The 24,255-nt window shown below is 41.2% G+C and overlaps 1 protein-coding gene across 1 annotated transcript in view; it reads right to left on the bottom strand.

The window, feature by feature from the left end:
- The window catches only part of sp4 (sp4 transcription factor), a 66,336-nt gene that overhangs the window by 23,711 nt on the left and 18,370 nt on the right, over nucleotides 1-24,255 (bottom strand). The window lies entirely within an intron of this gene.

A 24,255-nucleotide genomic window follows, 5' to 3' on the forward strand; every position in this document is an offset into this window, starting at 1 on the left:
AAGACCTGTTAAACTCAAGGGAATGCAAGTTTTTTTTAAACTTACCCACACAACGTAACAGCTAAGCCCCCAGTATCATTCTGGTGCATCTATACCATACCACCTCCAAGGCCAATACATCTTTCTTGTGCCAAAACCAAACAAAAGTCCTTCAGAAAAGATTTAACCAAGACTCTGTACAATTGAAGTATTACTTCCCCATTTCTATAGTTACATATAATATTTGTATTTCTGCTGGATGCTCTGGTTTCCTCCCAAAGTCCAAAGATGTGGGGGTTAGCTGCTTTGGCCACGCTAAATTAGCGCTTAAGTGGCCCAAGATGTGCAGATTAGGGTGATTGGCCATTTGGTGGGGGTGAAGGAATGGGACCCGGGTAAAATAGTCTGTCTGAGTCAGAGCAGGCTTGATGGGGTGAATAGCCTCTTCTGCACTGTAGGGATTACATGATTTATGCTTAGACTTTTAAAACACCACCATATATCCATTGGTTAAGGAGGCGTAGTTGGATAAGTTAAGACAGCAAAATAACTAAACTTTTCCTTCAAACATTTTTCAGAATACAACCAACTTGTTTTTGGTTTAAAATGACAATTGGCCATGCCCAGTTAGATCTCACCCTTCAGCTTGAAAATATTTTGCCCTTTTAGGCAGACACAGGGCATCAGGGACCTTGGTGAATAAAAAGATCAATAATTTCTTCCTCAATCAATGGGTTTTAATGATTTAGAAAGAAACAGGAAAGATGGAGGGGAAAAAAAAAGCATAGGAATGCATCCCTACAGTTGTTTCCTCTCTGGAGAGGTCTATTAGCCTCTTATTTTTAAAAAGGGATGTACATTAAGTACCAGCCATACCATTCTGTAGCAAATTTAATAGGCAATTAGAGTGCAAATGCAGCAACTTCATGTAACTCACATGAAGATTAATGACAACTGTTGTTTTCACAAGGTTAACAAAGTGCAAAATGCCCAACTTGTGATTAGCAATTCACATGGTATCTCTTCCTCACCATGGGCTGCTGGAAGATTAGCACAGTAATAAAACAGCAAACAGCATCAATCTCGCCATTGAGTCGGCAGCAAATTCGGGTCCAGTTTACTTTAACACTGGAACAATGAAAATGCAGCCTGATATAAACATGCAATAAAAACAGAAAATGCTGGTGGAAAACTCAGCAAGTCTGGCAGCATGTGTGGGGAGAGAAACAAACAGAGTTAACATTTCAGGTTGCCACCTTTCAGAGATGGGGGAAAAGTTAGAAATGTAATAGGTTTTGAGCAGGTGGGTGGGTCAAGGACAGAGGAAGGTCTGTGATAGGCTGGAAAGACAGAAGCAATAGAATGACAAAAGAGTCAGGGTCAAAGAGAATGGTGATGGAGCAAGAAATGAAACAGAGAAACAAAAGATGTGCCCAGAGCAGATGTGCTACTGACTTAAAAAACTGAAACAAGCAGAACAAAAAGGAAACAAATTGCTGAACTCAATCTGGAGTCTGGAAGGTTGTAAAGTGCCTAACTGAAAGATGAGATGCTGTTCCTCAAGGCACTGGAACAAGTGTAGTCGGCTGAAAACAGATGTCAGCGTGAGAGCAAGGAGGAAAATTAAAAAGATAGGCCAGCAGAAGCTCAGGTTCATTATTTGAGGACTAATGTAGGTATCCTTCAGAATGCTCATCCAATCTGCTTTTGGTCTCCCCAGTGTAGAGAAGGCCACATTGTGAGCAGCAAATACAGTAAACTAGATTGATAGTACAGGAAAATCTCTGCTTACCTGGAAGAAGTGTTTGAGAACTTGGATGGTGAGTAGGTAAAAGGGAAGGTCTTTCACATCCTGCCGCCCCACCATGATACCCTGACCCACTCCTCAATCACCCTGAACCCTTTTCCACAGCACTTTCCCTTGCAAATCCAGGAGCTGCCTTTTCATCTATTCTGTTCACCATTCAAGATCCCGAACAGTCTTTCTAGGTAAAGCACTGATTACCTTGTTCTTTTTATTGAACTTGATTCATTTTATTAATGCCCTCTCTTTGCTTTTCTAATTTCCTTCAGTATATGGAATACAATTTCAACATTTGCAGATGACACAAAGCTTTGAAGTGTTGTGGATAGAGGCAGAAGAGAAGAGACAGGCTGGAGGTAGCAGATAAAATTCAATGCAGAGTATTATGAAGTGATGTGTTTTGATAAGAACAAGGGAAGGCAATACAAACTCAGGCATAATTCTCAAGGGGATGCAGGAGCAGAGGGAGCTGAGGGCTATATATTTAAAATTCATTCATAGGATGTAGTCGTCACTAGCTAGAGCAACATTCATTGTCCGTCCCTAGTTGCCCTTGAGGAGGTGGTGGTGGTGGAGAATCATCTTCCTGAACATTGCAGTCCTTGAAATGTAGCATACCCATAGTGCTGTTAGTCAGTAAATTCCAGAATTTTGACCCAGTGTCAGTAAAGACACAATGATATATTTCCAAGTCAGAATGGTGACTGGCTAGGAGGGGAACATCCAGATGTTGGTGTTCCCAGGTATCAGCTGCCCTTGTTCTTCTAGATGGTAAGAGGTCATGGGTTTAAGAAGGTGCTGCCTAAGGAACCTTGGTGAGTTCCTGCAGTACATCTTGCAGATGGTACATGGCTGCCACTGTTTGTCAGTGTTGGAGGGACTGAATGTTTGTGGAAGAGTTAGCAATCAAGCAGGTTGTTTTTTCCAAGATGATGTTGAGCTTCTTGAGCTTTGTTGGAACTGTACTCATCCAGGCAAGGGGAGGGTATTCTATTACATTTCTGATTTGTGCCTTGTAGATGGTGGATATGCTTTGGGGATTCAGGTGGTGAGGTACCCACCACAGGATTTCTATCCTTTGAGCTACTCTAGTAGCCTTAGTATTTATATGACTAGTCCAATTCACTTGGTCAATGGTAACCCCAGGATGTTGATAGTGGGGAATTCAACGATGATAATGCCATTGTTCTGTGGTCCTGTGTAATGAGATGGGAATAATTAATGATTTTGCAGTTAGGGATCCTCTTGAAGAAACGATCACAGATTGGTTGAATTTAAAAATACAGGTGGAGCGTGAGAAGGTAAAATCCAGTACTAGTGTCTTGTATTTAAACAAAGGGGACTATAATGGGATGAGGAGGAGTTGGCTAAGGTAGACTGGGAGGAAAAATTTTATGGTGGGAAATTGAGGACTTTCAAAGCAATCTTTCACAGTGCTCAGCAGAAGTATATACCAGTGATAAGCAAGGACTGTAGAAAAAGAAATAATTGGCCATGGATAACTCAGGAAATAAAAGGAGGGTATCAAATGGAAAGAAAATGCATACAAAGTGGCAAAGATTAGTGGCAACCCAGAGGATTGGGAAATCTTTAAACGTCAGCAGAAATTCACAAAAGCAGCTATAAAGAAAGGTAAGATGGATTATAAGAGTGAACTAACTCAGAATATAAAAACACATAGCAAAAGTTTCTACAAATATATAAAAGAGTGGCAAAAATAAACATTAGTCCTTTAGAGGACAAGAAGGGGGATGTAATAACTGGAAGTGAGAAAATGGCTAAGGCAATGAACACGTATTTTGTTCAGGTCTTCACAGTGGAAGACAAATAACATGCTAAAGATTGATGACAGGAAGGCTATGGCAGGTACAGACCTAGAAATTATCACGAAAGAGGTAGTGTTGCACAAGTTAATGAGGCTAAAAGTAGACAAGTCTCCTGGTCCTGATGGAATGCATTCCAGGGTACTAAAAAGAGATGACAGGAGAAATAGCAAATGCACTAGTGGTGATTTAACAAAATTTGTTGGACCCGCAGATTGGAAAACAGCAAATGTGATGCCACTGTTTCAAAAAAAGGAGGTAACAAAAAGCAGGTAACTACAGGCCAGTTAGCTTAACTTCTGTAGTAGGGAAAATGCTTGATCTATCAAGAAAGAAATAGCGAGACATCTAGATATAAATTGTCCCATTGGTGAAACGCAGCATGGGTTCATGAAGGGCAAGTCACGTTTGACTAACTTGTGGAATTCTTTGAAAACATTACATGTGCAGTAGACAATGGGGAACTTGTGGGTGTGGTATATCTGGATTTCCAGAAGTCATTTGTCAAGGTGCTGCACCAAAGACTGCCACATAAGATAAAGGTGCACAGGGTAATGTATCAGCATGGATAGAGGACTGGTTAACTAACAAAGCAAAAGAGTGTGGGTAAATGGTTTTTCTTCTGGTTGGCAATCAGTGACTAATGGTGTGTCTCAGGGATCAGTGTTGGGACTGCAATTGTTTATGATTTACAGAGATGATTTGGAGTTGGGGATCAAGTGTAACGTGTCAAAATTTGCAGATGACACCAAGATGGGTGGAACAGCAAATTGAGCAGAGGACACTAAATGTCTGCAAAGGGATATAGATATTCAAAATGAGTGGGCGAGGGTCTGGCAGATGGAGTACAATGTTGGTAAATGTGAGGTCATCCATTTCAAAATGGATTATTTAAATGGTAAAAAACTGCACCGTGCTGTTGTGCAGAGGGACCTGGGTGTCCTTGTGCAGGAATCTCAAGGAGTTGGTTTGCCGGTGTAGCAGGTAATTAAGACGACAAATGGAATTTTATCCTTCATTGCTAGAGGGACGGAGTTTAAAAACAATGGAGATTACGTTGCACCTGTATAAGGTGCTGGTGAGGTCACACCTGGAGTACTGTGTGCACTTTTGCTCCCCTTACTTGAGAAATGATATACTGGCACTGGAGGGGGTGCAGAAGAGATTCACTAGGTTGATTCCAGAGTTGAGAGGGTTGGCTTATGAGGAGATACTGAATAGACTGGGGCTATACTCGTTGGAATTCAGAAGAATGAGGGGAGATCTTATAGAAACATAAGATTATGAAGAGATTAGATAAGATAGAAGCACAGTTGTTTCCACTGGTGGGTGAAACTAGAATTAGAGGGCATAGCCTCAAAATAAAGGGAAGCCGATTTAGGATTGAGTTGAGGAGGAACTTCGTCACACAGAGGGTTGTGAATCTGTGGAATTCCCCGCCCAGTGAAGCAGTTGAGGTTACCTCATTGAAGGTTTTTAAGGCAAGGATAGATAAATGTTTGAATAGTAAAGAAATTAAAGATTATGGTGAGCGGGCGGATAAGTGGAGCTGATCTTATTGAATGGCAGAGCAGGCTCGAGGGCCAGATGGCCTACTCCTACTTCTTATGTTCTTAATTGTATGTCAAGGGCAATGGTTATGTCCTCTCTTGTTGGATATGGTCATTGTCTGGCACTTGTGTGGCACAAATGTTGCTAGCTGCTTGTCAGCCCATGCCTGGATATCGTCCAGCTCTTACTGAATTTGGGCATGGACTGCTTGTACATCAATTAATGCAAGTGGCAAGGCAGAGTGTAAAAGTGATTTCAAGAATCTACAAAAGCGAGGAAGTTATGAAGAACCTTTATCAAAATGAATCTGGGTCAGCCTTAACTGCAGTATCATGAGCAGGATGGGAAGGCTTTAGAGAGGATGCAGAAAAGATTTATAAGAATGAGAAGCTTCAGCTATGTGGATCGGATGGACGGGCTGGCATGTTGTCCTCGCAGAAAACAATATTAAGGGAAATTGTATAGAGATGCTCAAAATCACGACTAGGTAGATAGGGGAAGCTCCCAATGGCAGAAGAATAGAGACAAACGGACACTTATTTAAGGTGACTGGCTAAAACAACCAATGCCGATATTAGAAGAAACTTGACTGAAATGCAATGCCTGAGAGCGTGGTGGAGGCAGATTCATTTAAGACTTTCAAAAGAGGCTTGTAAGATTGCGCCCAAGGCCAACAGGTAATGCCGCTCTGCAAGCCTTGCCGGGCTGGTAAAAATCAGGGCCCCCAATATATCCTTTCAGTCAGTCATGTGATCTTTTGGGAGGGACAAAAACAGAACTCCAAAAACTCTGGGCCAAGAGAAAGAAAATCTATAAAATTTCTCTGACCTCAAGAGAATCACATCAAATTCCAGGAGGTCAGAGTGTTCAGAAAACATGCTTCATCAAATCATCCTCATGTCGCATTTCAAGTTATTAACTACAAAGTCTTTATAAAAGATGCCCGATGAACCAATGACACCCAGACAATACATATATTTTTAAAATTTAAAATAAAATGTTCTGCAGAACTTGAGCATATTGATCCAGGTTGACATTCCAGTATGTACAGTGAGAGCTGCACTAAGAGGTGCCATCTTCTGGGTAAAATATTAAACCAAGGTACCATCTGCCCTCCCAGTGGATGAAATATCCCCTGGGATATTTCAAAAGAAAAAACAGCCAGGAGTCATACCTGGTGTCCTGGCCAATATTTATCCCTCAGTTTAGACAGATTATTTGGTCATTATCACATTGCTGTTTGTAGGAGCTGGCAATGCACAAATAACCTTCTCCTACATTAAAACAGTGACTGCATTTCAAAGTACTTAAAATAGCAGTATCCTACAATTGCGAAGGAGGCCATGCGGCCAAACGAATCTGCATCAACCACAATCCCACCCAGGCCCCATCCCAATAACCTCATGAATTTACTCTAGCAATTTAGTATGGCCAATCCATCACTCATGTATAAATGCAGCCATGCCAAGCATGATCAGCCATTACTGAATAAGAGGACACTTCATTTTACATTTATACCATTGAAACTTCAATCATCTTTCAGATGTTCATTTCAAGTACAGAGATTTGCTGTCACCTGGTGTAACTGAATACTGCACAATTCAAACTTTAGTTTCTATTTTGGTAAAATTTGCAGAAAATAAAATGTGGGTGTTATCCAGTTTCACTGTGGTGAAATACACAGCAGTATAGGACAGCCTCTTATCAGTCATCTTATCTATATTCCTTTGGTAAAGTTTGGAGTTCATCTGCAGCAGGATAATTGTGATTATTTGACCTCTCAAAGAGGCACCTCCAAGTTGTCTTCATAGATCTAAAAGATTACTTACTTTCTCTCCTGCCTTCTCCACATTTGACTCGACTCTGACACGATTTTCCTTTATTTTGGATGTCTCCACTTTATTTTGAGTTCTCTCAAATGAGAAATTATTTTGCCAATTTAGCATTGTCATGACATGAAAATTTTGATGAAAGCTTAAAATCCATTTGCATGGAAAATTACATGAAAAAAACTTCAGAACTTAATGAAGTGAAATGTTACTTCACCCAAGGGTTCACAGAAGATATGATTCTACTGCCAAGCAATAAGTATTACAAAGTGTTTTTAAACTACTTCTGTTTAGGTATAGTGATTTTCAAATGTATGATCCGAGAAGGAGAATAAATTGACAGGAAAATATGTCAAAGACCTCAGATAATGTTTGTGACGCCCATTTGATGCATCAACTTAGATTTTCCTCATTATTATTACTGCAAAAACGGCTGTTGGCAAGTTTTGAACAGACTCAAATAGGTGCAACCTGTGGTGTTCGTCTCAGTATAATAATTTCAAGTAAAGATTTGAACAAGTCCAACTGGGAGGAAAGAAGTGCACAAGTCAAGGGATTGACACAATGAAAATGGACAATCACAATATGGGTGGCAGTTGGCACCAAGATGTCAGAAAGCCTTTGAAGAGTCTCAAAAACTTCATCAGCATGTATCAACACTAGAATAGATGGGAGCAAAAAAAAGGGAGATAAAAATGAAGCTAAAAGAAAAAGAAGCTGAATCAAATCAAACCCTAGGTGGGGAAAACATGGATTGTTTGGAGAGGAAAGAACATTTCTGAAATTTGAGACACTAAGATCTGGAAAACTTTTTAAAAATTCTAAAATAAATTAAACAAAAATTTATAGATCAAGTATCAAAATGGTAAAAATACTGAGCCACAGCCATCAGATTTAGTTTGGCCGCAACAGGAATTTCCTTTACATTTAGAAACCCAGATGGTGCTTAACAGAAGTTTAGGCATGGGGTTAAGCATGCTGCAGAGTTCAAAGTGACAGGCGAGTGTTACTCATCAATTCAGCATTTAACACTGCAACTCAGGTTTCCTACTGGTATCACTGAGAAATGGCCCAAGAGTAATAATCACTGCTCACCTGACTAGTACTACATCAAGAAGCTCAAGACCCTTTAATACAGAGTAACTGCTACTGGACTGAATATCCACTCCCAACACCATAGTAATAACTGCAGTCGCCAGTTAATCAAACTATGGGACATATGTAAACCCACCAAGCTTACTTCAATGCAACTCCCAACCCCATGAACTATATCACAAGCGAAGGCAAGATTATCTTTCTAAAACGGTTGTTCAATTTTCAACTATTATAGTTAGCTAAACTCAGTGGCAATGCTACCAAAGCTATATGGTATAAAGTACAAATAAATCAGATTCACTCAACAACAACTTGCACTCACAGGACACCTTGCAAGATTACCAGTGTAAGGAGAAAACAACTTGTACTGTACAAGAAGAGAATACTGATTGATTGGTCATGAACTCTAATTGATAGAGGCATTGCCGTAGTGGATGTACTAGTTGATGGTTACCAACAGATAATTGCCAAGCATTGATTAAAAATTACATAAAAGTCAGTTTGATCCCAATTGGTCAAGATATTGCCCTGGGAAATGAGTCAATGAACGGCTGTCACTTATTTTGTTTAGCTGGAACAGGTGCAATGCATGTACATGTTCACTCTGTGTGCAAAAAGCAAGGCCTTATGTATTAATACATGAGCCCAAGTGATCATCTCAAATTGGTTGTTGGTGTAATTCTAAACAGAGGATTATTTAGCCAATGTTGTCCAATCACAGAATTACATCTAATGTTGGACATTATGTTTTGAGTTTTGCAAGCACAGGTTGGTTGGGTACCAGTCTCTAGCTTGCCCATTGAAAACTCCAGAGGAACACCAAATTAGCTGTGAACTTGGTGTACGGGGAATGAGGCAATTTAACTATGGCTTATTTTAATATGCGTCTCAACTATTATTTTGATTTACCATCGAAACCCAACACTGCAAAAAGAGGCCATTCGGCCCATCGAGTCTGACAACAATCACACCCAGGCCTCATCCCTGTAACCTCAAATATTTACCTCGTTAATCCCACTAACATACACATCCCAGAATGCACCTAGCCGCACATTTTTAGACCGAGGGAGGGAATCAGAGCATCAGGAAGAGACCGATGTAGACATGGAGAGAACGTACAAACTCCCCACAGACAGCGACCTAAGCCAGGAAGCAAACCCAGGTCCCTGAAGTATGAGGCAGCAGTGCTAACCACTGTGCCACCCATCAGTACCAGTAAGGTTTATCAATAGTTGCAATATTTATTAAGGCCAAATAAATAATGTTAATGCAAGTGTATTATTTAAGTCACGCAGGCAGCTTGATCACACGGGATGCACAAGTCATGGACCTGAACAACCATATGCTCAGAAGTGTCACCAGCTGCAGAAACTGAGCTATAGGTGAAGTTCAAGTGACACACAGAGTCACTGTAGCACTTCAACAAGATGCAGAGTTACACGGATAGTATGTTCAGAGGTGGCCACACCACATGCCATGCCGGGAGCTTGAAAGCAAAAGGGGAATGGGTGACCACAAGGCAGTCCAGGAGAACCAGGCAGGTTGTGCCAGGCTTATGAGAATCTGCCTGCTAATCGGTTTCCTGCTTTGGATACCGTTAAGGGCAGGTACATGTAAATGTATAGCACCAAGGGGCTAAATAAATAAGCTGGAAGAACAGACAGGCATTTGTCATCCTAGATGTGACTGCAGGATAGCTCATTGCCTCCATGGTGTCTGGGTCAAGAATGCCACAAAGAGGCTGCATGACACTCTTCTGGGGGAGGGTGAATAGCTAGAGGTTGTGGTCCATGTTGGTACCAATAGCTTTGGGAGAAAGAGGAATGAGCAGATTTCAGGCAGCTAGGAAGGAATTAAAAAGCAGGACTTCAAGAGCAGTAACCTCAGGATTACACCCAGCCTCATGAGAGCAAATGAGAGTAGGAGAATTGATTGACTGAATATGTGGCTGGAAAATGGTATAGGAGGAAGGACATCAGATTGTTGAGGCATTGGGACTAGGTGTGATCTGGACAAGATGAACAGGTTGCATCTTATCAGGACTGAGACCAACATCCTTGCAGGGAGATTTGCTGGTGCTTCTGGGGAGGGTTTAAATTAGTTTACCGGGGGATGGGAACCTGAGTGCATTAAACTGTTGAGAGAAGCAAAACTGGTAAAAGTAGAAAGCAAAATAGAAGACAGATGAGGCCTAGGCAAGCATCAAATGGGATCAAAAAAAGAGAATAATGTTAAAAAAAAAGCAGAATTAAAGGCATTCTTAAATGCACATGGCATTTGCAAAAAGATTGAATATTTGAAAACACAGATCAATGGGTAGGTTATGATTTAATTACCATTACGTAGACGTAGCTACAGGGTGACCAAAATTAGGAACAGAATATCTAAGGGCATTTGATATTTTAGGAGGGATGGACAAAAATAAAAGGAAGAGATGGTAGGGTTGCAGTCTTAAGGGATGAGAACAGTACACTAAGAGAGGATCTTAGATCAAAGGATTAAGATGCAGAATCTCAAGATGGGTGGAACCAAGAAACAGCAAGGGGCACGAAACAGAAATTATTTATAGACCAAACCGTAGTGCTATTGTTGGGTACAGTACAAATCAGGAAATTAGAGATGCATGCAACATGGGTAATGCAATAATAATAGATGACTTCAATTTACACAGACTGGATTAATGAATTCAACACTAATGTTGTGAAGGAGAAACTGGAACATGTACAGGATGGGTTTCTGAAGCAGTACATGTAGGAGCCAACTAGGGATTGAGTTAATTTTGATTTTGTGCTGTGCAAAGGAGCCTTTGGGAAATAGTGACCATAATAGTGTCAGGGACAAATATCTTAGTTTATATTTTTATAAAACGTTCTGATGTCTAATTTTGAAATTTTAAAAGTGGATTTCTTTTAAAATGGTTGAAGCTACACCTGTCTGAAGCTGAACAAAAGGAACTACCATGGCAGTATCACAGAAACCTGTGCCTTGTTATCCTTGTGAGCTGCAATGACCAAATTCAAAAGAACTATACAAAGGCTAACCTGCAATTCATAGGCCAGGCCTATCCAATTGGAGCCTATTCATCTGCTAAGACAAAAGACCCTGCAACCACTCTTTCAGGTCTTAATGGGTGGAATGTTTAACCACCTCGTGGACCTAGACAGAGGAGATGCATCTTTTGTCAAAGACGCTAAAGAGGACAGAGTCATGTAACATGGAATCTTCTAGCTTATGTATCCAGTAATATTGCCTTGTGGGGTAGTAAAGCTCAGTCTGCCATTTTATCATTTGCAAGCAGCAACACAGAAAAGAAGTTCTGCCCCAATTAAATATCCAACCCCTTCTAAAATATTTCCATTGGCACTCCTGTATATAATTAGCAAGACTGATTCATCTGTGTGCCTAATTGTGGAGGTCCACTGGTAAAGCAAATTATACTGCATCAGTTTTACATTCTGTAAACATCTGTGAAGGGATAACTCTTTGGACTGAGATCCTGGACTGTAAACTCACATAAAATGATAATTATTTCCTGTGGCCTTTACCTTATAAATCTATATTTCTCTATCCCTCTTATACTATATGAATGCCTGGGGGCTATGTGGCAATCCCTCTCAGAGCGTGCGCAAATAAACTAACCCTTTTGAGTTTATTCTATGAGCGTGCTGTGGGGTTATTAAATGAATTTGGATCACACCAAAACTGAGGGATTGGGAAATATGCCACTGTTTATAAAAGGGGAAGCAAATAAAAATATATATTTTTATGCACAAATGGAAAGAGAAAATCAGGGCTCTTTTAAATTAACCTCTTTCCTGCCTGTAAAAATGACAGAATTTTGCATCAAGTTTGAATACAATATGGTTCATCCTGAAACTAGGGTCTTAAATTTGAAGAATGGGAGCTGTAAAAGGTGCATGTGGTTATGGTAGATTGAGAAGATACACTGAATGGCTAATATTTAAAAGAAACACTACAGAGTACAACAGATATGTACTACTCTAAGGCACAAATACCCAAAGGGAAAGATAAATCCATGATGGTTAAAGACTGCACTACATCAAAGCAAGAGGGTAAGAGGATGTCAGAAACAGTGATAAGTTTGAAGATTGAGAGCAAAGAAACCGATTAACAGAAGAGAAAATATAAATGCAAACAGCAACTGGCGAGTGACATAAAAGATGATTGTAAAAGCCATTTGAGATCTGTGAAAATGAAAAGATTATCTAGGACAAATGTGCACTCATTAGAGTGGTTCAGTTATTAGCACTGCTGCCTCACAGCTCCAGGGACTCGTGTTCAATTCCGACCTTGGGTGACCGTGTGGAGTTTGCACATTCTCCCAGTGTCTACTGGGGTTATCTCTGGGTGCTCTGGTTTCCCCCCTCAGTCCAAAGATATGCAGGTTCAATAGATTGGCCATGCCAAGTTGCCCCTAAAAATCCAAAGATGTGTACATTAAGAGAATTAGCAGGTAAATGGGCAGGGTTACAGGTATAGGGAAGGAGGGGCAGGCCATGTCAGAGAGTCAGTGCAGACTCGATGGGCTCCTACTCTTTTCGCGCCACAGCGAAAAACCACACCGACCTCCTTGGAAGACAAATACGACAGACAGAGTACACTTTGTCGTCTAGTACATCCCCGGAGTGGAAAAGCTACAACATCTTCTCTGGAACCTTCAACATGTCTTTGAAGACGGTGAACACCTTGCTAAGGCTATCCCCACACTCCCACTACTTGCCTTCAAACAACTGCGCAACCTCAGACTATCTTCCACAGCAAGCTACCCCAGCCTTCAGGAGAACAGTGACCATGACACCACACAACCCTGCCACAACAATCTCTGCAAGATGTGCCAGATCATCAACACAGATGCCATCACTTCATGAGAACATCATCCATCAGGTACATGGATGGTGTACTCTTGCGATTTGGCCAATGTCGTCTACCTGATACGCTGTAGGAAAGGATGTCCCCAAGGCATGGTACATTGGCGAGGCCATGCAGGCACTACGACAACGGATGAACGGACACCACTTGAGAATCACCAGGCAGGAGTGTTCCCTTCCTGTTGGGGAACATTTCAGCAGTGAAGGGCATTCAGCCTCTGATCTTTGTGTATGCATTCTCCAAAGTGGCCTTCGTGATAACAATGCAGAATTGCCGAGCAAAAACGAGAGCCAAGTTTTGCACATGAAGGTGGCCTCAACCGGGATTCTGGGATCATGTCACGCTATCTGTAATACCCACAACTTGCCTGGGCTTGCAAAATCTCACTAACTGTCCTGGCTTGAGACAATTTACACCTCTTTAATCTGTTTGCTTAACCCTCTTGCCACTAGCATTGTCTGCACCTGGAATGACCTGATTATCTGTTAAGACTCGCCTTCCAACCATTATCTTGTAAATTGAGTTTGTGTCCCCAACTCTTCACTCACCTGATGAAGGAGCAACGCTCCGAAAGCTTGCGCTACCAAATAAACCTGTTGGATTTTAACCTGGTGTTGGGAGACTTCTTCCTGTGCCTCCCACAGTCCAATACCAGCATCTCCACATCAAGGTTACAAAGGGATTGGTGAAATTAAGGAACTGCAGAAACTAGTATTAGTAATGAGGTGTACTTGAAGTTAACTGGATTGAAGTTGATAAATCCCAGAGGCTGAAGCTTATCTGGTCCAGAGTGTTGAAGGCGGCGGCTAGAGAGAGATAGTGGATGTATTGATGGTTATCTTTCAAAACTCTTTAGATTCTCAAATGACTCCTACAAATTGGAAAGTAGCAATTGTAATTTCACTATTTGAAAGAGGGTGGAGAACCATAGACCTGTTAAAATAGATGGGCAGCACAGTGGCATAGTGGTTAGCACTGCGGCATAGCGGTTAGCACTGCGGCCTCAGTGCCAGGGATCCAGGTTCGATTCCCGGCTTGAATCACTGTCCATATGGAGTTTGCACGTTCTCCCCACGTCTCCATGGGTTTCCTCCGGTATTCTCCTACATTCTGAAATGTGTAGAAGATTAGGTGCATTGGCTATGCTAAATTCTCCCTCATTGTACCTAAACAGGCATTATAATGTGGTGATTAGGGGATTTTCACAGTAACTTCATTGCAGTGTTAATGTAAGCCTTGTGACTAATAAATAAATTTTAGATGTCAGTAATAAGGAAAATGTTACATTATTAAGGATGTGATGACTGCATAATTGGAAAATGATAAATCCATGTTGATGCTGCCCATTTTTACGAGAAATTTTTGGGAGCTTTTTGAGAATGTTACTTGTAGCATGGTTGGAGAACCAGTGAATGCAGTACATTTGGATTTTCAGAAGTCTTTAGTGCCCCAACAGAAAGTTGGTAAATAAAATTAGAGCACACAAGATTAGGGAAACTATCCTAATACGAATTGAGAATTGGTTGAGAGAGAAATCAGAGAATAGGAATAAACAAATCGTTCTCAGGATAGTAGCCTGTTACTGGTGGGGTAACACAAATCAGTGCTAGATACATGACTATTTATAATCTATATAAATGACTTGGATTTATTTAAGGCCCTAAGGTAATATTTGCAAATTTGCTGATGATACCAAACTGGGTGGGAATGCAAGGAGCTAGTCAAGGGGTGACTGGGCTAGAATATATGCGAATAATAAATAGAATATATAATGTGAATAAATATCATTGGTACAAAAAAAAGCACAAAATATTTCCTTAAATGGAGGGAGGTTGGGAAGTGTTGATGTCCAAAGGGACCTAGGTGCTTGCTCATGAGGTACTAAAAATTAGCATGCACGTGGGCAAGTAAATAGGAAGGTAAATAGAATGTTGGCCTTCATTGCAAAGGGATTGGAGAACAAGAACAGACATGTCTTGCTGCAACTGTATAGAGCATAGGTGAGACATCACTTGGAGTATTATGCACATTTTGGTCCCCTTATCCAAGAATGTACTTGCCATAGAGAGTGCAAACAAGATTCACCAGATTCATCCCTGGAATGGCAGGCCTGTCTTGAGGAGAGATTAAGAAAACTCAATCTGTATTCCCAAGAATGAGGGGTGGCCTCATTGAAATGTACAAAATTCTGATAGGATGTAACTGGTTGGATGTAGATTTTTCCCCTGGCTGGTGAGTCTAAACCCAGGGGACTTAATCTCAGAATAAATGGATAAGCCATTTAAGACTAAGTTGAGGGGGAATTCCTTCACTCAGGGTGGTGAACCTTTGGAATTCTCTACCGAAGACTTGCAGGTGAGTGGCATTGAGGGAGATGATCAACCATGTTCAAATTGAATGGCAGAGAAGGTCTGACATGTCTAAATGGTCATACAGTGGTATTGGGTGAACAGATGTTGAAATGTATTGGGACACAGGTAGCAGAGTTTTGGATGACTTCAAGGATACAGATAGAAGATTGTGAAGGACAGTGGTCCAATGGTTAATACGTTCTCCTTAAAAAGGAAAAGTATCTTCCAATGCAAGGCAAGAATGCAAATTTGTTGCACTGAAGGGAGAGTCCACAGGCACAGATGTTTTTTGCTGCAGAGACACAGTTAAGGTGTTACATACATGAATTTAGGGGATCTTATTGATGATAATATGTGCAGTCAAAAGTTCATCTCTGGATCAAACACAACATAACATTTGTCAACATTCCAATTCAGTCTTGGTCAGTTGTCAGGAAAAGAGATGGAGCCAGTGGCTACGGCACACAATGCTTGAGGCAGAGATCACATGCAATAATTTCAGACTTCCCGAAATTCAGCAAGAGGAAATTTCCACTTACCCAGTACTGAATGATGGACAAGCAGCATGACAAATCAGGGATAGTGGAAGGGTCAGAAGTGGTGGTGAGATAAAGTTTAGTGCTGTCAGTGTGCATTTTCAATTGACGTCACTGAGGAGCAATACCTTGATGAGAAATAGGAGGAGCCATGGATAAATCCTTGGTGGACACCAGTGATATTGGCATGGAAGCTATTAAGAGAAGCTGTTGCAGGTGATGCTCTGGACATGACTGGATAGAAAAGCTGTTTTCTCAAATGTCCTGGCCACCATTTTATTATTCAGTCAACATTAGCAAAACAAACTAATTGAACACTTAACTGAATGATGTTTCTGGGACTCGTAGCTTACAAACTGTTTACATAAAATAGTGAATCCTTCCTAAAGGAATTTCTTGACTTTGAAACAGAGATGTCATGAAGACTTAAAAAAAAAACTAGAAAAGTAAACAGCAGCTCTTGTATTTGTATAAGTTGCAATCTATCCTTTCCCGTCTGTTTATTATCAATCCCTGCCTTCAACCTCCTTCCTGCTAAATATCTACATACAATTGAAGATAATAGATTTTTGCACAGGTGCTGGAGAACTCAGCACAATGATTATAATATTTCAGTGTACCCTAGAGAGCACCATTTTTTCAACATCTAATCACCCAGAGAGGTGGAGGAGAAAGTAATTGGGGGAAGGAAAAAGCTAATCAGATTTTCCACATCTACTGCTGAACAAAAACAGAAAATAAACAGAGCTGGTTATAGAAGATGGACAGAATAGGCAAGAAAAGCAGATTGCCAGCAATGTGAAAGTGGGATCGCATGCAGCAGAGAAGACCGATGTACACAGAAAACAGGTTCAACTGGTCAATCTGTTCAATAAGAGATCAAAAAGTAAGAACTGCTTACTAGTGAGGCTACGTCATTAGCTAACTCTAAGTACAGGTCAGTTAATTTCGATAGTCAGGAAAAGTTGGAGACTGATAAAGATGAAATTACTAAATGTCTACATTAATAAGCTAAAGTGGATTTTTAGAGAACAATTATGCTTGACAAACCCATTCTTTGAAATGTTGACTGGTAGGATAGATGTGCAAAATATACTGGATGTATTGTGCATGAACTTTCAGAAAGCCTCTGACAAATTACCACACTGGTCAGATAAGGAGGGGTAGGATGGCTCCCCTTTTTCCTCCATCCTGATTTGACTGAAACAGGTTTTTTTTTTAAAAAAGGATGTGCTTGCCAAGAGGTTTTGTGACACAGTGTCAAGAATCTGTCCTGCTCTGCCCTAAAATTAGGTGGGGGTACTGCTTCCACTGTCTTTTGTGGAGGAGTGTCCTGGGACACTACCCTCGGGGCGGGGCAGGGGGCATCCTATACACAGCCACCCTTCAATACCCCCTCAGGATGTTGCTTTTCAACTGGGCCAGAAGCTCTAGGTTTGAGTCCTTGGCAGAACTTGCTAGCCATGGAACGTGTGTTCACAACCTGGCCAAACAGGTTGAATGTTAATATGCAAATCCTTCTGATGCACCAATGAAAGGCGATAAAAGCAGGAGAGTTTCCTGGTCAGTCATTTGCCAAAGGCCAGAGCAAAATAAACACTCTTCAGACAGCCATTACAGAATACCCCAATTCTGAAATAGAGACTTTGTTGAATTGGTTATAGGATTATTTAAATCACATATCCCCAAGAAAGGGAATAAAGTGATATGGAAACAAAACAGGCACGAGACTAGGATTACTAGTTGTGTAGAGATAAACACCATCATGGACAGTTTAAGCTGAAAGAAATTACACCCAGGAGTAAAACTATGTAATTTTATACAATTCTATGTAATCCTCATTCATATTCAAAACTGGACCAACGTTTATGCATCTTCAAAATTTTCATCAGCTCTGTACTTTTATATCACTTATCACACTATTAAATGGTACTTGGCGCTTAAATAGGGAAAACTTAACATTCTGTGGCAAGTTTAGTGTGCTTCTCCCACATAAGTATAACAAATTCACATTATTCATTATATTTCAATGGGAAGGCAGAATAGAGATACAAAATTGTTAGTGGCGTGGCACATTGCAGGCAGCAAATTTTTAGATTTCCACATTTAACTGTGGTTCTGCCCTTGCCTAAACTTGTTACAGACAAATAATAGGGAGCGTTATTGGCTTCACCGTTATTCTGACAGCAAATTACGGACCAGTACTTTGCTCAAATGATCAGTCTTCCTTTGTAGATACTGAATGTCGGCAAACAATTCAACTGTGATAGGCATTGTGGGCAAATGACAGCCATATACCCATGCATCTGCCAGGAAAGCGCATTAGGTGAGAATCCTAGCTGACTTTCCTCCTTTCCAACCACGTGATGCTGAAACTAATTGTAAGCTGAGATAATGAATTCCTGTACATAGTCACAGTTCTGCAAAGTGAATAATTATTTGCCTCCACTTCACTAGAGTCCTCTACAGATGCCATGTGCTGAGATTGCTTGACAAAGTGATAAATGGCCCAAAAAATCTCAAAACTGCTGCCCATTCCTTTTTTAAAAATGGGGATTTCAAAATCATTATTCTCCACTATTTTAAATCGCTTTTTAAAATACAAAGTCTAACAAATTCATTGCTGTCTTCTCTACGCAAAATAGCCACAATCACCATTTTCATAATGATCAGAATTCAAAATAATTCAGTGCACGACAAGTGCTTTAAAGGCACTCTTGAGAGATGTAGTGCAAGGATACACATTAGGTGCTCTTTTTGTCTTAAAAGTTGAAAGCTATCCTTCAGAATGCGACTTCTCATACAAGGGAGCAACATGGCTGTACTTCAAGGGAGCTTCAAAGTTCAACACTTTCCGTTTTTTATTCACTCATGAGACATGGGTGTCGCTGGCTGGTCAGCATTTATTGCCCATCCCTAGTTGCCCAAAGGCAATTAAGAGTCAATCACATTGCTGTGGCTCTTAAGTTACATGTCGGCCAGACCAGGTAAAAACAGCAGATTTCCTTCCCTAAAAGACATCAGTGACTCCTCCGAATCGCTTTTAGCTTTTTCCAGTTCTGTGAACATTGCAAGCTGCACCATTCAGTCATCTACTCCCTGTTGAGCAATACAATTGGTGATCCGCGTTATGTTGTACTACCATTCAATTTTCTCTGTCCCTGTACAATGACTATTTGCCAAATCAGCAACATTTGTCACTGTGTCTCTTTGCATTGAGCTTCTGAATTTGTCAAACTTGCTCAGAAACAGCAGGAATTTCAACGGCAATTCCTTGCATATTGCACTCAGCAGTCCCTCTCCCCCCCAATTACCTGTTGCTTCCGCCCCTTCAATTTACCTAATCCCAGATTTTATATTGGAATCTCACTGCTTTGAAATTTGGATAGAAGCCTTTCTGTAGAACTCTGCCAAAAGCTTTGGGAATCTAGTTACAAGATGTTAATGTTTTTCACAATCCATTTAAAATGTTACCAGCTCAAAAAAGTTGGATGGAACTAATCAGGCAGATTACTTTCTGAAATTGTTTGTTGCTTGGTACATTTTCATACAGGTGATTTTATTTATCCTTGATAATCAATTCCAATTAAATAGAAGATCAACAACAGAATAGTTAACGAGACAGAGTCTCAAGTCATTTAATTTCAGAGTGAGGCAGAACATGTTCAACATAAGACATCTTATATCTGAAGCACCACAAAACCAACGGGGAGGAGATTCCATTCTTCATCGATATTGCAATGCTCATCAGTAAGTTTAAGTACTTATCCTAGCTATTACGTTAACTACTTCCACAAAGGATTTCCTGGATTATTTTAAAGATACATTAACGCCAAGGCTCCTTTCTGCTCATACACGGTGCTTAGTTCCTACTCATTCCAGTAGATTAAAAAATATATTTACTTGGCACCTTTCACATCCTCATATCTTAGGAGTATTTAATTCAGTGTGAAACACTTCAAGTGTACTGATTGTTATAAGGTGCAAAGCAACATCTCAAACAATAGTAGAAGATATAAATGATCATTTGCTTTTGATGGCACGGTTTGGGGGAGTAAATGTTGAAAGAATCCTTTTTTCTTCTTCAGAGTATTGGGCTTTTTAATCCCCAGAAGCAGACAGGACCTGTTTGATTTCTTGCCCAAATGACAGCATACCTCAGTACTACACAACTCTCTGAAGTAAGATTTCAGCCCACAGAAGAGATACAGGTAAGTACAGTAGTTTTTTATGATTATTGCACTTTTACATAATATTGGGGGCATCACTGGGGACATAAATGGTAAATGTTTACCATTTACATAGATGATCTGGAGGACGGGGCTGAGCGTAGGGTAACGAAATTTGCTGATGACACAAAGATGAGTGGAAAATCAAATTGCATGGAAGGTGTGGAAAGTTTGCGGAGAGATCTGGATAGGCTGAGTGAGTGGGCGAGGACCTGGCAGATGGAGTATAATGTTCGCAAATGTGAGGTTATCCACTTTGGCAGAAATAATATTAGGAGGGATTATTACTTAAAAGGCGAAAAGCTGCAGCATGCTACAGTGCAGAGGGACCTGGGGGTCCTTGTGCATGAATCGCAAAAACCCAGTCTGCAGGTGCAGCAGGTGATCAAGAAGGCGAATGGAATACAAAGAACAAAGAACAACACAGCACGGGAAACAGGCCCTTCGGCCCAACGAGCCCGCGCCGCCATCCCACTGTCTCAGTGACCTATTCATGATTTTAGTCTACGCCTAATGTAGGAGGATCAGGGAGGTCCAATATAGGGACAATTTGTTACCCAATCAATCAGCCTAAAAGCACATCTTTGGGATGTGGGAGGAAACCGGAGCACCCGGAGGAAACCCACGCAACCACGGGGAGAACGTGCAAACTCCCACAGACACAGGCCCAAATCCATGTGTCCGCACAGCAACAGAGATAGTCTCTGAGCTGTCATGTTGCCCTCGAGATGGTCCAGTTTAAGCACACTAACGACATGAAGCAATAGGCAACTCCCGAAGCAACGTCCAAGAGCAGCCCACTACAACCTGCCGCATGCATGCCCCTTGCTGGACTTAAATGCCTGTGGAGACAAAAAATTCATTATTAAACAGGCAAAGACTGTAACATCCCTGAGGCAAAAACGTAATCCCAAGCCTACAATGTTTAGTAAGGCCTGCTATATCCCCCTATATGTAGCCCGCTCATGTGGCTGTCTAAGTTACTCTTAAACAACCCTAGCGTGCCTGCTTCCACCACCTTACTCGGCAGTGCATTCCACACCCCCACTACCCTTTGCGTGAAAAACTGCCCTCTAATATTTGTCTTATACCTAGCCCCCCTCACCCTAAGCTCGTGACCCCTCGTTCTATCCATTTCTAATAGCGGAAAAAGCTTACCACCATTTACTCTATCTATCCCCTTCATAATCTTATAAACCTCTATTAGATCCCCCCTCAGCCGACGTCTCTCAAGGGAAAACAGCCCAAGTTCGTTCAATCTTTCCTCGTAAGACAGCCCTTCCATACCAGGCAGCATCCTGGTAAATCTCCTCTGCACTCTCTCCAGGATCTCTACATCCTTCCGGTAGTACGGCGACCAGAACTGGACGCAGTACTCCAAGTGAGGCCTAACCAACGTTCTATACAACTGCAACATCAGACTCCTACTCTTATATTCTATACCCCTTCCTATGAAGGCTAACATACCATACGCTTTCCTCATCACATTCTGCACCTGCACCGACACCTTCAGGGACTTGTGCACTTGCACCCCCAGGTCTCTCTGCGTATCTATACTCCGGATAGTTCTACCTTTTATCGTATAACTCCCCTCCACATTATTCCGGCCAAAGTGCATCACCTCGCATTTCTCCGGATTAAATTCCATTTGCCATCCATCTGCCCAATCTACCAGCCTGTCTATGTCCTGTTGCATTGCCAGGCACTGCTCCTCAGTACCCGCCAATCCAACCATCTTAGTGTCATCAGCAAATTTGCTGATCACACCACCCACCCCCTCTTCCAAGTCATTAATATATACCACAAGTAGAAGAGGTCCTAGTACCGAGCCCTGCGGCACACCACTGGTGACAGACCTCCAATTGGAAAAGGAGCCTTCCACTACTACCCGCCGTCTCCTCCTCCCAAGCCAGTTCTCCACCCATCTACATACCTGGCCTTGTATCCCATGAGCCTTCACCTTTTCTATCAGCCTACCATGAGGGACCTTGTCAAACGCCTTACTGAAATCCATATAGACGACATCAACGGCTTGTCCTTCGTCAACCGTTTTTGTCACCTCTTCAAAAAATTCCACTAGATTCGTAAGGCACGACCTCCCTGTAACGAAGCCATGCTGCGTATCCCTGATCAGATTGCAGCGCTCCAGATGTTCATACATCCTATCCTTGAGGATCCTCTCCATTAGCTTGCCTATAACTGAAGTCAAGCTCACCGGCCTATAATTCCCTGGGTTATCCCTCTGACCCTTTTTAAACAATGTTGGCCTTTATAACGAGGGGGATAGAATATAAAAGTAGGGAAGTCTTGCTGCAACCGTACAGGGTACTGGTGAGGCCACAACTGGAGTACTGTGTGCAGTTTTGGTCACCGCATTTGCAGAAGGATATACTGACCTTGGAGGGAGTGCACAGAAGGTTCACTAGGCTGATACTGGAGATGAGTGGGTTAGTCTATGAGAAGAGATTGAATAGACTGGGTCTGTACTCGGAGTTTAGAAGGCTGAGGGGGGATCTTATAGAGACTTTCAAGATAATGAAGGGGATAGATAGGGTAGAGGTAGAGAGATTCTTCCCGCTTAGAAAGGATAGCAGAATTAGAGGGCACAGCCTCAAAATAAGGGGTGGAGGGGTGGCAGTTTAGATCAGAGTTGAGGAGGAACTTCTTCACGCAAAGGGTAGTGAGTCTCTGGAATTCTCTGCCCACTGAAGTGGTGGAGGCTACCTTGCTGAATATATTTAAGTCATGGGTAGACAGGTTTCTGATAGACAAGGGAATTAAGGGCAATGGGGAGAAAGCGGAAAAGTGGAACTGATCCACTTCAGATCAGCCTGCTCCTATTGCTTAGGTTCTATGTTCACTGTAGACAGTTTTGAAAGTAGATAAAAACGTTGTACAGATTCTGGAGGCTGAATAGGTAAATTCAACATGCAAACGGGTCTTATTCTGGGAGGTTGCGATTTTCAATTTAGTTCGTTCTATTAGCTTGGCTCATGTTGGACGTTAAAACTGGCCAGAGTGCACATGATTAGTTATGGTTTTCATTTTGATCTCTCCCTGGTATTAAAAGTTTCTCAGTAGCAGAGGTTAAGGAATTTGGAAATGTGAATCTCAATTGTTATTCGCTAGCACTATTTGGAGCATTTAATGGCAATGTGACAAGTTTAAATGAGCAAAAAGGCACTAAATTAACAAAAATAATTTTGGTATAAAGTAAACATGCAATTATTTAATATATTACACAAAACAATTGCTCAGTTTTTCACTTGCCATGTCCAATGTAGACTCTATTGCAGCAGATAAACAAATGGCGTGTGTGATATTTTGTTCCTCTTCAAATCAAGTTCAATTTAGAGACAAAAATTACAATTGCATGTCTTAATTTTTGAAGTACACAAAATAGAGCAATATATTGTATTTCTTTATGTATATCTATAATTTTAAATACTCCACTGAATTAACCCTTCTACCTTCCTCCCAATCCATGAATTCAAATCAATTTATTTGAAACTATAAATTCAAATAAGAACGTCAATTATACACTTGTGGGCAGATTTCAGAAATGTTTGTTGAAACATGGAGAGAGATTTTCAAAACAAAATTTTAGTTAGGGAAATGCAGCAGAGACTGCCATGTCAAGAGTGGGGCTCCTGCACAACACCAGGTAATACTCAGAATTGACCACCATGGTGCCAACCATCACCTTAAGACTGCAAGAAATAGAACAGTAGGCCATTCAGCCCCTCAATTCTGTCATTCGATAGGCTGATCCGACAATCCTCACATCCATTTTCCTGCCCTTTCCCTGTAACACTAGATTCCCTAAAAATCTATCTTAGCCTTAAATATGTGAGCCTTGTTCACATATTTAAGGAGATCCAATGAAACAACCCTCAGAAGAAATTTCTCCTCATCCCAGTTTTAAACTGGCCCCCTTTATTCTGAGACTATGCCCCCTGATCATAGACTCCCCATTGAGGGGAAGCATTCTCCAGCATTTACCCTGCCAAGCTCCTTAAGAATCATTTATGTTTCAATGTTTCATCTCTAATTCTTCTAAATTCCAATGAGTGGAATCCCAACTTTTGCACATAAGACAATCCCTCCCTACCAGGGATCGTCCCGGTGAACCTTCACTGAACTGCCTACAATGAAATATATTTTAATA

The sequence above is a fragment of the Carcharhinus amblyrhynchos genome, chromosome 2, assembly GCF_965287045.1.
Source record: "Carcharhinus amblyrhynchos chromosome 2, sCarAmb.v2.hapA, whole genome shotgun sequence".
Lineage (NCBI taxonomy): Eukaryota > Metazoa > Chordata > Chondrichthyes > Carcharhiniformes > Carcharhinidae > Carcharhinus > Carcharhinus amblyrhynchos.